Source organism: Erinaceus europaeus, chromosome 15, assembly GCF_950295315.1.
Source record: "Erinaceus europaeus chromosome 15, mEriEur2.1, whole genome shotgun sequence".
Lineage (NCBI taxonomy): Eukaryota > Metazoa > Chordata > Mammalia > Eulipotyphla > Erinaceidae > Erinaceus > Erinaceus europaeus.
The window spans coordinates 68,702,179-68,717,326 of record NC_080176.1 but is presented as its reverse complement, the minus strand read 5'-3'; positions in this window follow the sequence as shown (position 1 = coordinate 68,717,326).

The following is a 15,148-nucleotide window of genomic DNA, read 5'->3' as shown; positions in this document are numbered from 1 at the left end:
ATTTATGCATCAAGCAATGACACTAAAATACCTGCATTTAGATGAATGGTGCTACATTGTTCTCTCCAAGAAAGTTTGGCTTGAATAACTAATCCATACCTATTGGAAAATGACTCAGAACAAGTAGCAAGTCTCAACAATATCTCTATTTTATAATTTGGAAAAATTTGATTCTTTAGCAGGTTTTCAAAACTTTTACAAATCACGATTCTATACTCTAGACATTTTAGTATCAAGTAAAACACTCTAATATTTAGGGTTGTCTAGCTCCTGTGTTTTCTTATTGCCTTTAGTAAGCTAAAAATTTTTCTTTTAATTAGATGCATTTGTATAAACAATCTCTAATGAAAGGAGTACAAGGCTTAGGATAAGACAATTTAAACTTAAGTCTCATCTTTACCATTAAGAGAATTTTATTGGGAGAAGCATTATGGCAAAGTTTACTTTAGATGCTCAAAATACTCATAATCCTTAGCTATTATATGTTATACATAGATGAAAGAATTACTTATGAAGAAAAGTTATGGAGATCTTTCAAAGACTACACATAAAAGGACTATCAGTTTCCCCTTACTCATTACAAGAAGGGCAATTCTGGGAGCTTGTAATACAGTTATAAAAGTGAGTGATTTGGATTTGACTTTTAGAAATATAATTCATTTTCATTGAGAGGTGTGGCATAAAATACCCAGTTCAGATATAAGAAAATTATTATGTGGGTGATGACACTCAAGTATAGTCTATGTAAAGTTTGAAAAGATAAAATATATGTGATGTGCATTAAGACCTATCATGGAAGATATTTTTATGCTTGCTCAAATTCACTGGGATATTTGGATTTGTTGCATATGTATAAGAACTTATATCTTATGCAAACAGACTTCCATGCCTGAGGCTCCAAAGTCCCAGGTTCAATCCCCTGCACCACCATACACCAGAGCTGAGAAGTGCTCTAATTAAAAAAAAAAAAACTTATATTTTCAGAGAAATAATATGAAGCTTTATTAAGCAATTACTGTTTTTTTGCTATTCACAGTCATTAAATAGTATAGTAGAATCTGCTACTCAAAATGTAACATCAATCTACTGGGTATGCTGTCAAAGGGCTTTCTAGAATCACAGAACACAAAGGCAATGGAATGCAGAATAGTAAACAACTGCTAAATTAATTTCCCAAGTGATAACACTGTATAAAGCATGATCAACAGACTGACAGAACATTTTAGCACTGAAAAGCAAACAACTTTAGCTTCATAATGAATATCCCTTTGGAAGCCGTCTTTAGAAAGATTATTTCAATACAGGCATATCTGGAAACATATCCAAAATCTTGTATGTATTTGTATATATGCAGGTGTCCAGAAAGAGATAAAAGGAGGGTGAGATGGATACAGATTTACCAGGAGAATGTCACAGATAGATAGCACAGTGGTTATTCAAAAACAAAACAAACACAACCAAACCAAAACAAGCAAGCAAACAAAAAACTCCTTATATCCCTGAGACACCAAAGGTCCCAGGTTCAATCCCCAGCATCACCATAACCCAGAATTTAGCAATGCTCTAGGAAAAAAAGAAAGAAAGAAAGAAAGAAAGAAAGAAGCAGAGTGAAAGAGTAATTTATCACAATATATTTGTGTACAAATGTGCATATGCACATGGATGGCTACACACACACAACTACACACACACACACACACACACACACACACACATACTTTGGTCAAAAATCCTCCCAGATTGCTTCATTTAAACTATTTCCCTTTATTTACTCATCTTTGACATTTAATTTAATCTATGGTTTAGAAGTGGACAATTTTTTAAAGACGATGACATATTAATGTTGGAAACATAATTCGGTTTTGTCTCAGCCTCTTTTTTCCCCCCTCACTTCCTTGGGTAATATCTTACAGTGAAATGAATCATCTGAAGATTTAGCTTAGTTTATTTAGTGAATATCTCCATCATCCAATAAATACTTTTAAGAATTTTTTTAAGAATTAGTTATTTTCCCCTTGACAGGGGAGGCGAGGGGAGGGGAGGGGAGGGAAGGGAAGAGAAAATGAGAGAAGAATCAAAACATTATTCTGGCATATATCAGGGATAAAATTTAAGATCTCATGCTTGGAAACCCGGATCCCTACCCACTGGGCCAATATTTTTTGAGTTTTCTACATGAGGTTTAGAACATTTTAGAGAAGTGAAACAAATAGTATTTAAAGTTAATTACATTAAAAAATCCAGACAAAACAGAAGCAAGCAAACTGTGTAAGACTTGTGAGAACTATGGTGGGATCTGTCTTTGGAAAGGTAGGGGTACAGAACTTCGGTGGTGGGTATTGAGTAGAACTATACATTGTAATATTATAATCTTGTAACATACTGTAATTAGTAAAAAATAAAATGTCTGCTGTATTTGTTGTAGCAGATAATTTCTTTAACTACATATTAACAAATTTGACCTAGTTTTTTAAAATCCCAATTAAAAATAAGTAACACTTTGTCCTAATCCTTATAGTAATTTTACATTTTGAAAAAAAAAAAAAAAACCCAACTACAAATGGTAGTGCTTTTTTTTTTTTTCTTTTTTGCTCCCAGGATTATTGCTGGGGCTCCATGCCTGCACTAGGAATCCACTGCTCCTGTAGACATTAAAAAAAAAATTTTTTTTTCATAGGACAGAGAGAAATTGAGAGAGGAGGGGAAGATAGAGACGGGGAGAAAAAGATATATACCTGCAGACCTGCCTAACTGCTTGTGAAGTGACACCCTGCAGATGAGGAGCCTGGGGCTGGAACCAGATCCTTGAAATGGGTCCTTGGTGCTTTGTACTGTGTATGATTAGCCAGGTGTGCCACCGCTAGGCCCCCAGTGTTGTCTCCTTCCTTCCTTCCTTCCTTCCTTCCTTCCTTCCTTCCTTCCTTCCTTCCTTCCTTCCTTCCTTCCTTTCCTTCTTTCTTTTTTATATTTCTTTTTATTATTATTTATTCCCTTTTGTTACCCTTGTTGTTTTATTGTTGTAGTTATTTTTGTTGTCATTGTTGTTGGATAGGAGAGAGAGAAATGGAGAGAGGAGGGGAAGACAGAGATGGGGAAAGAAAGATAGACACCTGCAGACCTGCTTCACCACCTGTGAAGCAACTCCCCTGCAGGTGGGGAGCCAGGGGCTTGAACTGGGATTCTTATGCCGGTCCTTGTGCTTTGTGCCACGTGTGCTTAACCCTCTGGGCGACCGCCTGACATCTTTCTTTCTTTCTTTCTTTCTTTCTTTCTTTCTTTCTTTCTTTCTTTCTTTCTTTCTCGTTCTTTCTTTCTTCCTTCTTTCCTTCCTTTCTGTCTTTCTTCCTCTTTTTTCTTTCTTTCTCTCTTCCTTTCTTTATATCTCTTTCTTTCTGTTTCTCTCCTTCCTTCCTTCCTTCCTTCCTTCCTTCCTTCCTTCCTTCCTTCCTTCCTTCCAGGGAAAGCTTCATGAGCTGTGAGATAGACTTACAGGCGTCCTTATTTCTCTCACCTGTTTTATTTTTTTTAAACCAGAGCACTATTCAGTTTTGGTTATTGTGATGTGGGGGATTGAACCTTAGGCATGAGAGTCTTTTTGCATAATCATCATGCTATGTACCCTCCACCATCTCTCACCCTTTTGTTTTCCCTTCCTCTCAGTTTTTTTTCTGTTCTATCAAATAAAAGAAAAGAAAGAAAAGAAAAGAAAGAAAAAAATGACTGCCAGGAGCAGTGGATTCATTGTGTCCGCTCTGATTGATTCCTAGCACTAAATCCCTAGGAAATAAAACAATAATTAAATAAATGAATTAAAAATGTAAAAACATCATGTTATATGAGTTCTTTATTTTAAATATTTTATTTAATGGTAGAAAAAAACTGTTAACTGATATTTATATTTTAAAAACATTGAAAAGTTTTAACTCCCCCTACTTTTATGTGATACTTATACTACTATTTAATTTATATGCTCTGATTAAAATTCAAAATATTATTTCTCATATTCAAACTTCATTAATTCTTGCCTTTGATTTGATATCAGATTCAAAATATATTATTGCCACTATCAGCGTAGAGGCTCCATATGTTTTCTTTTTCTTTTTTCTTTAATTTTTAAAAAAAATTAACTTTATTTGGGAGTCGGGTGGTAGCACAGCGGGTTAAGCACACGTGGCGCAAAGCACAGGGACCGCTGAAGGATAGCGGTTCAAGCCCCTGGCTCCACACCTGCAGGGGAGTTGCTTCACAGGCGGTGAAGCGGGTCTGCAGGTGTCTGTCTTTCTCTCCCCCTCTCTGTTTTCCCCTCCTCTCTCCAATTCTCTCTGTCCTATCCAACAACATCAATAACAACAACAATAATAACTACAACAATAACTCAACAAGGGCAACAAAAGAGAAGAAATAAATAATAAAATAAATATTTAAAAAATTAACTTTATTTACTTGATAGAGGCAGCCAGAAATCGAGATGGTAGGGGCAGACAGAGAGGGAGAGAGTCAGACAGACACCTGCAACACTGTTTCACCACTTGTGAGGCTATCCACTTGAAGGTGGGGACTGGGGGTTCGAACCTGGGTCCTTGAGCATTGTAACGTGCGTTCAACCAGATGTACCACCACCCAGCCCTTCCCCGTATGTTTTCTTGGAGTTTTACTGTTCGTATTTTATTTAAGTCTTTAGTCTATTTGACTTGACTTGTGTATAGAGTAAGGCAGGGCTTTAGCTTGTTCTTATACATGTGATTTTTGGCTTTACCAGCAGCATTTATTGGTGAAACTATATTTTTCTCAACCTAAGGTCTCGACCCTTCTCTCAAATATTAGTAGAAAGTATATATAGATATTTATCTTTGTGCTCTGGATTATGTTCCACTGACCTATGTGACTTACTTCATCAGTACCACTCTTTATTAATTACTATATCTTTGTGGTATAATTGGAAATAAATAAATGTATTTTCTTGAACGTTGGTCTTTCTCAGAGTTGTGACTGTTGAGGATCTTTTGTGGTTCCATACAAATTTTCATTTTTATTTTTCTATTGCAAATAATTTAATATGGGTTGCACTGAATCTATAGATGACTTTGGGTATTATGTGCATTTTAACAATATTCTTTCAGTCTTTGAAAATAAGTTAGTTTTCATTTATTTTTTTTTCATCGAAGTCTTTTTGTAGCTTAAAGTGCATAACTATTTTACCTCTTTAAATTCATTCCTTTTATATAATACTTTTGATGCTATGGTGAATGAAATTGTTTCCATTATTTTTCTAGTATTTTTTTTATAACTAGTTAAATGTGTTCTGGAAATTTAGGACATAATAATGTAATTATCTTTTATAATTATGTACTTGGAAATTGTTGAAAGTAAATCTTAAATATTCTCAGCATAAAAAGAAATGTCAAATATGTGATGTGGTGAAGGTGTTAGCTATGTCTCTGGTTATAGTGATTTTGCAATATATGAGTGTATCTAATCTAAGAGACCATAAATTTAAACTCATACAATGCTTAACCATTATACATCTCAGTGAAACTCCAGGAGGGGGGCGGAATTTGCAGCTGCTATGGGGATAAAAAAGAAATGTTAGGGGAAAAAGAGGAGTAGGAGAGACCAGTTTGGAGATTGGTTGAGTCTGAGAAAAACTTTAACTTAATTACAGACATTGAACATATGTGAAATGGTTGGATAACTCCTGGAGGTTGTTAGAAGCACTTGGTTTTGGAAATGGAGATTAAGGAAATGAAAAGAATCAATGATGACTCTTCAGTATTAGAATTAAGCAACCAGATGAATTCATACCATTATTAAATTGGAAAGACCTTTCTGAGATGGATGCATTGGACAGGATAAGCAGAGTTTTGTTTGGTAAAATCAAAGTTCAGATTTTTATTAGATACTAAATTTAAATGGTTAGGCAGTAACATGTTTGATTTTATTATTTCAGAATTCTGATATTTTTATCCACTTGTTTATAAAAATGCAGCCTGCTAATTAGATCTGGATCTGAGAATTATTAGCTTATTCCAGCTGGATACAATCCATGCTTCTTCAGTTTACATTTTAGATGTATCTTTACCTATTTTGTAAGCCTCCTTAATTCCTATTCCTCTTTTTTCAATCTATGCTGTAGTCCTAGCAAGACATTTGTAATTCTATAGATACATTATGATGCTATGGGCTTCCATGACTTACCTTTTGTCCCACTTAACAATTTCTCTTTCTCCTTTTCTGTCTGATTAATTTCTACTCACCCTTTAAGACTCTATTTTGGTGTCATGTCATCCTTGAAACTTTCCCAAGAGCTGCAGGGAAGTTGATACATTAGCTTACTTCATATTGGCTCTAAGGGCTTTCTTCAACTATAACATTTGTCATTTTGTACTTTTTTTTTGAAGAATTTTGTACTTTTTTTTGAAGAATTCTGACTTTCTTTGAGGGAAATTTTTGAGAACTCTTCCTGATCAGTCAGGACCAGGGAAGGACCTATCAGAATAGCTTTTACAGACAGTGAATTAAACATGTTTAGGAATACCCTTTTGTCAACCGTTAATGATTCACTTCTTGAGAGCCGTTAATGATTCACTTCTCTCTTTCTTAGATTATCTTGAAAAATATGAATTTGGGGGAGTGAGAGAGAGAGAGAACAGCAGCATATCACAACATTATATAAATGTTAAAATATTAAAGTAGAAAGAACACTGAGCTAGGGGTCCAGCATTCAAGCTTCTAACAGTCCCAGTTCTCTCCCTAACCTTAGACAAAATTCCAGACCTAAGAATATGGCTGTAATAGCAAGTGGCAAATATATGGAGTACTCTAACTTTGCTGTTTCAATGAAGAAATTATTCAGATAGACAAGCCATATACTACAATTGTTGAATTTGGAGTAGTCTTGGAAGTCTTGGAGTAATGGTAAAAAGGCAAGCAAAAAAAAGAGAGGAAGTGACTGTAGTATAGAGGGAATAAAAGGATACATGTGATTCCATTAGAGAATTATCACTGAAGAAAAATAATAGGCCTTATTGCTACCAGCCAGCCATGGAGAAAGCCATTGTGCTTTCAAAAAGACTTGGCCAATGCTAAGAATTTTCCACATTCATGTTTCTTGGCTTTCAAGCAGACTTTAGCCAAATGCAAGGTACAGTTTCACATTCACATTTTTAATTGCTAGCTTTGACATGCATTGTGTTCTGAGTTACTTAATTGTCTCAGGGAGGATTTGTTCAAGTTATTCAGATTTCCCTGCCTAAACTGATTTCCAGATGCTAAAACTTAAAGTTATTTCTTGTGTGATTTTAAGCCAGAGTTGAGTGTCATCATTAGTAATTCCATATACTGAGTCCATTAAGAATCTTGGCATCAACCTCTCATTCATTTTCGTGTCACAGGAGAAAGATTTATTTGAACTCCTGCAGAGCTTCTTAAATCTCCCATCTTTCAGAGGAAGACAGAAATGATTGCTTTAATGCTATACTCCATAACAGGTCTGTGCTGCTCTTATAAGCAAGATATTAGCACAGAGCCTTTAGTGTTAACACAACTGAACCAGAATTAAAATGCTCTCCATATGCCTTAGTTCAGTACTGGGTAACTCAGATGTGCTAAAATATAATGACTGGAACTATGTCAGTAAGTCAGATAATCCTACCCTGTTCTTAAGGAAACCTTAATTTAGTGAGGTAGAAAGATGCTAAATAGTTTTCAAAGTATAGCTAATATTTGTAACATTTGATATATTACAATAATATCACTTGATATGATTTTTGTTAATTCTTTTTTTTATTTAAGAAAGGATTAATTAACAAAACCATAGGATAGGAGGGGTACAACTCCACACAATTCCCACCACCCAATCTCCATATCCCATCCCCTCCCCTGATAGCTTTCCCATTCTCTATCCTTCTGGGAGCATGGACCCAGGGTCATTGTGGGTTGCAGAAGGTGGAAGGTCTGGCTTCTGTAATTGCTTTCCCGCTGAACATGGACATTGACTGGTTGGTCCATACTCCCACTCTGCCTCTCTCTTTCCCTAGTATGGTGGGTCTCTGGGGAAGTGGAGCTCCAGGACACATTGGTGGGGTCTTCAGTCCAGGGAAGCCTGGCCAGCATCCTGATGGCATCTGGAACCTGGTGACTGAAAAGAGAGTTAACATACGAAGCCAAACAAATTGTTGAGCAATCATGGACCCAAAGCTTGGAATAGTGGAGAGGAAGTGTTAGGGGGGTACTCACTGCAAACTCTAGTGTACTTCTGCTTTCAGCTATATATTTTGCAGTAGTTTATGGATAAGTGTGAAAATATGCTCTCTCTCACAGAAACTGGTGTATATCTAGGTTTTGGGACTTTATTAGAAAGTGAACCACCTGGGATGTAATTAGAGAATACTATGAAAGGAAAGGTCTCACCCGAGTAATGAAGTTGAAGGGTTGTCATTCCACATGTGAAGTCTCTGGACACAGTCTGAGCTGAAGCATGTTGAGGTGGCAATCGCTGTGTTGATTAGGTTGTGATTGGCAGATGCAATATTATTTGGTATGGATTGGGAGAGGCATACGGGAAAGTGGGCCCTATCCAAAGGTTACAGTACTGGGGGAAGTAGAGGCTCTATAGTGGAGATGTGAGGTTCCTGCTGTCTTAGGGTTCAAAAAGACAATCGATAGTTAATGTTATCATCACATTATTTGGTTATTGGATTAACTTTGAAAAGTTCTTTTGTTAGGGTTTGCTGTACAGTACCCAGTATCTTGTATATAGCTGTGCTATTGGTTGCTTCTGATCTACTTGGTCTAGGCTTTTGAGAGAGTCCACATATCAAATACACAGCCTATATATTAAAAAGACTCAGTCTGTGTTTTAAAAACTTCGAGACATACAATTAATTTTCCCCCTCTCATATTAATTAATTAGTGATTTATATGACTACACTTTACTAGGAGTGTACATAAACACCATTCCCACCACCAGAAGACTGTGACCCATCCCTCCCACCCACTCCAACCCCCCACTGGCCCAGGAAGCTGCATGTCTACCCCTCACCACTGGGTTTTTACTTTGGTGCCCTACTTACAATTTGGTCAGGTCCTGCTTTTAGTTTCCCTTTCAGATCTTCTTAATCAACTTCTGTTGATGAGTGGGAGCATCCCATACTCATCTTTATCTTTCTGACTTAGCTCACTTAACATAATTCCTTCTAGCTCTGTCCAAGATGGGTCAGAGAGGGTGGGTTCATTGTTCTTGATAGCTGCATAGTATTCCATTGTGTTTATAACAGCTTTATGGGACCTTGTGTTATACATTGTTACAGAGGTTATTTATTTATTATTATTTTGTGCTATTTATTATTTAGCAAATGAAGAAATGGAGGCTTTAAGGACTGAAATAATTTGTCCAAAGTGCTCCAAATACTCGAGTAATTTTTGAATTCAGCCATTGTTAATATCTCTGACATTCTGTTCCCTTTCTGTAAAATTAACAAAGTAATAACCACAGGGAAATGATTAGGGATTAAACAAGATTATATGTAGACCCCTGGCACAGCACAGTGAATGCATCTAGCACTCATAAGTGCTAGCTACTGTCCCCAGAACAATAGTTAAAGCACAGCACTAACCGTTAACATCTTTCTTGAATAACTGAATATAATGAAACCTAAATATTCAAAATAATCTTGTAGATAGACCTTTTGGTAATTTTTTTTTCATTTTTTTCTTTTAGTTTTTAGATAGAGTAAGAGAGAGAGAGAGAAAGAGAGAGAGAGAGAGAGAGAGAGAAAGAAAGAAAGGAAGAAAGAAAGAAAGAAAGAAAGAAAGAAAGAAAGAAAGAAAGAAAGAAAGAAAGAAAGAGAGAAACCAGAACACCAAATCTTCCTTCAGTGTGGCTCTGGGGCTGGAGATCTTACTTGAAGCTGGGTTCTGTACGTGTCAATGCAGCACGCTGTGCAAATGAGCTGTCTTGCCTGTATGAGTCAAGTTTTGGTAATGGAGATTTTATAAGACATAATTTAAGGCATGTGGAATTGTCAAACTAATCATACAGTATAAGATTTAAAAGTATAAGCATTTGTAAGTTTTTGCTTAACAGCAAGTGAAAATTTGGAAACTTTGATATAGATTTAAAAATTTGAAAACTTTGATATAGATTTTATGGATAATAAAAGCATGTTTTGAATTATTTCAGGTCTTCAAGATGTAAAGGTTTATTTTATGGCTTAAAATATGACCTATTATTGTGAGTATGAGTATTTCCTGAGATAATTCCACTGAGAGAAATAGTGTATTTTACTCTTTTAGGTTTATAAATGTCAGTAAAGTGAAGGTGGTTGAGATTTTTGTTTATGTTTTTTTTTTTCTTGCCGCCAAGTTTATAGCTAGGGCTTGGTGCCTGCATGGACATCTACTGGTCTTGGTGGTAATATTTTCTTTCTTTTAAAAAATATTTATTTATTTGATAGAGACATACAGAAATTGAGAGGGAAGATGAAGATTAAAAAGGCTACTTGCAAAGCTTTCTCCTTGCAGGCTTGAACCTGACTCCTGTACATTGTAACATGTGCACTCAGCCAGGTTTGCCACCACCTGCTCCCCCCTTTATTAAAGACAGAAATTAAATGGGGAGGGAGAGAGAGACCCACCTGAAGCTTGATCCATGGCTCCTGAAGCTTTCCCCTGCAGGTGGAAACTGGGGACTAGAACACAGGCCCTCAAACATAGTAACATAGAAATTTTACTGGTTGTGCCACTACCCAGCCTCTTTTTGTTAAAATTTTATGCATCTTAATTAATATTCTCTCTACTAATTCTATGAATTCTTCAGATATGTTGAATTGTCTAGCTGTAACTTTATTTATTTATCCTATTGCTACCAAATTTTTTTTCTTGTATTTTGAAACTCTTGTTTTGGTATATGCAAATTTAATACTGTTTCTTGCTGAATAGATCCTTTTCTTATTATATAGTGTACCTCTTTATCCCTGACATTTCTTGATTTCAAGTTTAACTTGCCTAATATTAATGTGACCAATGCATATTTATTTTAATTGGTATTTATATCATCTGTCCTTTTCTATACTTATATTTTTAGCATAATATGTCTTTACACTTAACAGTAGTTTTCTTGCAGACAGCTATTTTCTGATCTTTTGTTTAATTAGTTTGTAGATAATTAACAATGTGGTTACATTGGAGTGTCATTGTTATTTACTTTTTTTAAAAAAAATTTATTTGTAAGGAGGAAACACTGACAAAACCAGAGGATAAGAGGGGTACAACTCCACACAGTTCCCATCACCAGAACTCCGTATCTCATCCTATCCCCGGATAGCTTTCCTATTCTTTTTTAAAATTTTTAAAATATGTCATAATCAATTTTTTCCTTTCATAGTAATCAAATAGTGATTTATATGTCTTCAATTTAATAGGCATTTACATAAACACTATTCCCACCACCAAAAGGCTGTGTCCCATCCCATCCTCTCCCACACCCTCTCCCCCAGTGATGCTGAACATACACCCTCACCCCCCACTCAGAGATTCTTACTTTGGTGCCCTACTCAAAACTCAGCCAGATCCTGCTTTGAGTTTCCCTTTCTGTTCTTCTTTCTCAACTTCTGTTTATGAGTGGAATCATCCCATACTCTTCTTTGTCTTTCTGACAAATAGCTTTCCTATTCTTTAATACTCTGGAAGAATGGGCCCAGAGTCATATGGGGTGCAGAAGGTGGAAGGTCTGGCTTCTGCAATTGCTTCCCCTCTGATCATGGGTGTTGACAGGTCGATCCATACTCCCAGCCTGTCTCTCTCTTTCCCTAGTGGGGCAGGGCTCTGGGGAAGCGGGGCTCAAGGACACATTGATGGAGTCGTCTGCTCAGGGAAGGGCAGTTGGCATCATGGCAGCATTTGGAACCTAGTGGCCTCTCCCGAGAATCCCAGGTTAAAAGCTGTTTCCTTTCAGAGGTCACACCAGATATTGTCTCCAAGTCACCATCTTGGCTCTGCCTTATTGTTATTTTCTTTTTGGTTTATTTACTCTCTAGTTTCCATCACCCCGCTCTGCTTACATTTAGATTACATATTTTATTTGCACTGATTAATTATTTATAGATTTGGCTTAATTAGTTTGTGCTCATCCTGAATTACTCACAGCTTCTGTCCTAGTAATATAAACTGCCTTGTGTGTGGAATAAAAAAGCTTTTAACAATTTCTTTCTTATTCCTTCTTATGTGTATACTGTCATTTTTATATATTATACTCTACAAATGTTATAAACTAAGAATAAATCATTATAGTTCTTGTTTTAGGTAATCAATTAATTTTTATATAAGCTAAAAATAACAACAGAAATATCTTAGGGACTAGACTATAATTTACCTGGCTGGGTGTGTGCCTTACCACCTATGTGAGCTGGATTTGAGCTTTAGTACCACATCAGATTGTCACCGAACCAGGAGAAGCTCCTGTGCTATGTTCTCTCTCCCTCTCTTTAGCACTCACTTTGAAATAGAAGGAAAAGAAATATTAAAAAAAAAAACAACTTTCTGATGGGAATGGTAAAATTGTCTGTGTGTGTGTTTGTGTGTTTGTGTGAGAGAGAGAGAGACACAGAGAGAGATATGAGGTAGTTTATTGAAGACATTTAATTGTTGGGCTTCCTGATTCTCTTCTTTTTTAAAAATTTTCTTAGTGACTTAATATTGATTCACAAAATTATAAGGTAACATGTATAGTATCATTAGAAGCTACAATAGTTTTTCCAAGGTTGCAGATATAGGTTGGCTATTATTTCTATAACTAACTATTTATATTTGTATATATTTGTCCATTTTTTCTTTTCTTTCTTTCTAAGTCACACCTATACCATTACACCTACCACAACTTCTGAATACCCTTCTTTTTGTCTTCTTTCTCTGCGTTCTGATGGAGTTGGAGTTCAGGGCCCTCTCTGGTCATCTTCTATTTATCATTTCTCCCTCTCTGGGAGTATGGGCTAAAATAGAAATAAAAGGTTTCATGTTTACTTTCATTTATGCTATTTCAAAATCTTTTCATTCCTGAGTTTGTTTGTTTGTTTTTTTTTAATGGAGACAGGCCCTTATGTATGCATGATTACATCAGTCTCAGGCCAGTTTTCTTCAGAGAGAGAAAGAGTAAGAAGGAAGATAAAAATAAAGGAGACAGAGGAGGAGATGAAGAGAGTGGAGGAACCATAGTATTAGGACTTCCTCCTGTGTGGCACGTCCTTGTGGTGCTGGTCAAATACATAGCAAGGCACATGTCTACTCAGTGAGCTCTCTGACTCAAGAGTTTTTCTCTTTTTTTTCTTTTCTTCTTTCTCTCTTTCTTTCTCCCTTCTTTCCTTCCTTCCTTCCTTCCTTCCTTCCTTTTCTTTCCCTTTTTATTTCTCTTTTTTCTTTTTTCTTTCTTTCTCTCTCTCTCTCTTTGCATATGTACTGAAGAGTTACAATTTCTAGTAACAATTCTGAGAATAAATTTGTCTAAAAAAATAAACATTTTTTAATGTTCATTTATTCTTTATTTTGAAGTATATTTTGTTTAGTGGGGATTCCTAATTTGATTTTTTTTAATTTGGCATTTAGTATATCATCATACCATTGATTTTAGACTTGCATAGATAAAAAAATCTAACCTATTTCTTATCTCTATTTTAGTTTACAGAGTATTCTCTCCCTTACTTTCATGGCTTTGTAGTTTGAAATGATTTGTCTAAGGGTGTGTGTGTGTGTGTGTTTACACTGCTTTCCACAAGACAACTTGCCTTGCATAGGGTCGTCATGTTCTTGATTCTCTTTCAACAATGAATTACTGCTGCTTACCACTCTGTGTTTTATAGTTGGACAGAAAAGGTGGAGTAATGTCTATTGACATAGCCTAATCTCTTATGTTCAAAAAAGCCTATGTTTCTTGTATTTGACATGGGACTTGAGTGATCTGTTCTTTCCCAGAAATAGAACTCAGTCTTTCCCTAGTCTGGAAAGTTTTTCTGTGCTCAGTTCCCATAGTCACACTTGGCCTTAGAACCAACTATGAAATATAGTTATATTTCAACTATGTCTTAGAAACAATAGGCTTTACTATTCTCATCCAAGCAGTTTAAGGTTTTTGTTCTAGAATGGTAAAAGATATTAAAGGATTTTGTGCATTTTCTAAAGTCAACCACAACAAAATTTGCCACTGGATTTATTTGTGATTCTAATTATTAAATGTCTTTTTATCATATAGAACATATTAAACTGATATCTTTTACTAAAAGCTGCACAATTTTATCTTTTCATTAAATTATATTCTGTTTGATTTAAGATGAGTAAGACTCAAAAGATTATGCTTTTCTATATGTGTATATTGAAATGTATGATCTTATATAATTATATATAAAGGGATGTTTAATAATTGGAATAACAAGTAAATCCAGTTGCGAAGTTTATTATGGGAAGTACAAAGCATAATGTTGTGCTATGGAGAAGAGCCAAATAATAAGAAACAAGCACCAGTCCCAGGGGTCCTAGCAAAGTAAGGTGTAGAACCTACTTAAAGATATCCTGTTGTTTAGGTGAGTCAGCAGTAATGAATAGGGTGAGAAATGGCCAAATATATATATTATTGCCACCAGGGTTATCACTAGAGCTTGGTGCTGTCCCAGTGGCCACTCCCCCCCTTTTTATTTTTCTTTCTATTTCATTTGATAGGACAGAGAGAAATCAAGGTGGGGCAATAGAGAGGGAGAGTGAAAGATAAACACCTGCAGACCTGCTTCAAATTGATGGGGTTTACAGTCAACAATATTTATACACCTTTCCCATGTTTGGGAGATACTCTCTTCCCTGATCCAGCTTTCTGGTCTTTTTTCCAGCCATGACATCATCCCCACAGACAATAACTCGAATCCACCTGCATTTCAGATTTCAGGTTTAGGAAAAAAACAACAACAAAAAAACTAGTATAGCCACAGGCCCTTTGGAATATAACTAAAATATGCCTACTAGCTATCTATAAAATGGACCCCCCACCCCAGCTCTTCATCTGCACTATTCCAGCCTTTAGGTTCATGATTAATCCAACAATTGATTTGGCTTTGTATACTATCTCTTTTTTCAGCCACCAGGTTCCAGATGCTAGCATGATGCCAATCAG